Below are 3,336 nucleotides of genomic sequence, written 5' to 3' on the forward strand. Positions count from 1 at the left end.
AAATATGATGAACAAGACACTCAAAGTGCTTGCTATTTAATTCCATACGAAAGGTATATTTATCATCCATTTTTACTTTAATAGCCGACAAACATGTGTTTTATATTTTTATAGAAATATGACAACAATCACATTATCTCACACAGAGATCGCACTGTCATAGTGTTTGGGAACATTCATGCATAATTTAAATAAATAATCACATGAAATTAGATTTTAAAAAATTATATATTTTAGAAGAGAACACAGCATCACGGTTGTCTGAACCAATGAGCATTATGCTGTGTCGTCAGTCAGTTGTTTCCCATCATGCTTTTGATCAGCGCAGTCGGTGGAGAGCAACTGCGCCAGACTGCACAATCCGACACAGCCGCCTCGCCGTCGTGAGAGCTTTTTTGCACACGTCAGCATGACATCAGAACAAGTCGGACGTAACTCGGACACTTTTCTACCCGGCATGCATCTCGCGGTGATCGGTTCTGCGCAGATTTTGCTCATCTCAAACAAGCCTATTAAGACAGCGTATTTACGATTACTTACCCAACTTGTGGCACATACACTGATGGCAAATATCGCGATGTGTGCTGAATGAGACTTCTTGAACGTGATTTCATAGCGATCATCAGTAGGCTTGTTTGAGATGCGCCTCGCCTTGCCTGAAATGTGAGATTGTCCTCGCTGCAGCCTGTAGCACGATGACGTAGCTGGATCAGATCCAATACATATTGGATGTTTGACGAGCATGCGCAGTATTGGATTTTAATACGCATGCGCAAAGTGGGGCTGTCATTGAAGCTAGTATTTAATGTAAATTAAACTGTAATTACGAGATATAGGTGTGTTTCATAGTCTTACACAAATTATAGTATACTGTGATTTTAAACTAGTAGTGTATTCAAACTTTATTTAAGCAACGATGGCGTAGTTTTGAATGAAGTTATACTGGGTTTTTACAGTTAATCCCACGTCCAGCAAATAAATACACACACGGTCGGGACAAGGCATATTAAGACAAAGATGACCATTAATTTTTTTGTGTGTTAGGCCTATATGCAAGTAAAATCCCTGGAGATAGATATACCAATTATAAATGGCTAAAGACATAAACCATCCATTCCGTTACGAGAGCGCGCTCTCTCTCTCTCTCTCTAGCTATATTAGAATAATATAAAATCAAAATAAACAAAATGGATCGGCATTAATCTAATACCCCCAATTAAATTTAAATAAACATGACGGATAGAATCAAAAATACATTTAGGCTGACTCTGATATGTATCAGAATCAGAATCAGCATGAGCTTTATTGCCAGGTATGGTTTCACATAAGAGGAATTTGTTTTCATGACAGAAGTACATCTTAATAATTAGCTATTTACAGTGCAACGTCTGCATATCAGTCATGTTACAGTGCTTGTTGTATCCTTATAATAATGGATACAGCATTGATGTGCATCCTGGCAATAACATATGAATTGCAGGCTATTCAAAAAATAAATAATTAAATAAATAAAGCTTTGAAGTTGCCGGTATAGACGAAAACATCGCGGATGAATTTAGACATTAAAGTTTTTACATTGTAATGTAATGTAGGTCATCGTGTAGATATGTAATGTAGGTCAAAAAAACCTTGCAACAGACCAAGTCGTTAGACTAAGTCGCTGTGGATAAAAGCGTCTGCAAAATGATAAAATGTAAATAAAAATATGAATTTATTCCAGACCTACTACAGCGCACGCGCATAAAATATCCACTACGTAGTGGATATAGTCCAGCTACGTCATCGTGCTGCAGGCTGCAGCGAGGACAGGGGCTACTGGACTCTTTCTGTTAAACAGAGTGAATTTAGTGTAGACACGTTTGATTTAAGAGTTAAAACCACTGGCTGGTCAGCATTATACATTTTATAAAAGATGAAATGCTACTGTATGCATGGGCTATTTAAATGTAGGCTATTGGCTATGACTAATTTAGATGGCAAATGTACGGTGGCCGAGAAGTGCAGAACAAATCACAATTCTGAAAACAATATAACAAATTACAAACGCAAATGCAAGTCTAAAAAACAAAATCACAATTCAGAAAGCACAACAACAATTCAGAACACATTATAACAAGTCAGAAAACACAATGACAAATTAGTGTAAATAGAATCCATTGCTAATACAAGATTTGAAAAGGGAGGAAAAAAAAGCTCTGCAAAAGGCGGGATCGAACCCGGGTTGATCGCATCAAAAAAGTCAGTGGCACATGCTTATCCATCTACGCCACAGGAGCTGATGTTTCACATCCACTTTTAACTAAATGTAAATATACACTCCATATTTTTTATTCCAGAGTAAGGGCAATTCATACAATACATTTAAACTGAGCTACTTTAATACCATCTCCGCACTTTCTACCACGACTCTGCTGTTCTTCGGCTGGTTCTTCCTGTATACGTTGATTGACAGATGTCTCATCCAGTCAGCGGTGAGTAATCCCAAACCAATAACACTGTCTCAAACTATACCTACCTCTTCCGGTTTGTCTGAATTGTCGTCGTGTGTTCTGACTTGTTATTTTGTTTTCGAATTTGTCATTGTGTTTTCTGACTTGTTGTAATGTTTTCTGAATTGTTGTTGTGCTTTCTGAATTGTTATTTTGTTTTTTAGACTTGCATTTGCGTTTGTAATTTGTTCTTTTGTTTTCAGAATTGTGATTTGTTCTGCACTTCTCTGTCACCGTACAAATGCCCTCTCTCCGCAGGTCCGGTCTCAGACCTCAAATGCATAAAACATGAGCCTTTATACAGTAGACATACTAGTGTTTCTTGCGTAAAGACAACGCTGTACTTATACAAACAAGAAGATATTTATTTACCCTTGCAAGACGTTCAGCTGCTCTGCTGTGGAACTTCAGTTCACTGCACTCAGTCAGTCAAGACGGGGTGGAGTTATGAGGTTTGACTGACAGTTTGAGTGGATCCAACAAGATTTAGTCACAAACTCTTTTTAATACCTTTCATTCGCTAAATATATTTGTAAAACAGACAGACAGACGTAAAGGGTGACCAATAGCATTGATTTATTGAAGAAGAAGAAAAAAAAATCTTTAAAAAAAGGGCACTTCGGAGTGTAAGGACAAAAAGGGCATGTGCTCTGCACAGGTTGAGCCTTACCTGTGCACGTGCCTGCGTGTGTCTGTGTGTGTGCGTGAGTGTGTCTGGATGCGTATATGTTTCTAATACCACATACCCACATTTAACATGCATAAATGGCAACTTTTTTTTTTGCTGCTTTTTGGTCATCATTTTCATATTTTGAAAGTTGCAAACACAGATCATATTTTTATAAGT

The sequence above is a fragment of the Sinocyclocheilus grahami genome, unplaced genomic scaffold (genome assembly GCF_001515645.1).
Source record: "Sinocyclocheilus grahami isolate Dianchi unplaced genomic scaffold, SAMN03320097.WGS_v1.1 scaffold1203.1, whole genome shotgun sequence".
NCBI classification, from domain to species: Eukaryota; Metazoa; Chordata; class Actinopteri; order Cypriniformes; family Cyprinidae; genus Sinocyclocheilus; species Sinocyclocheilus grahami.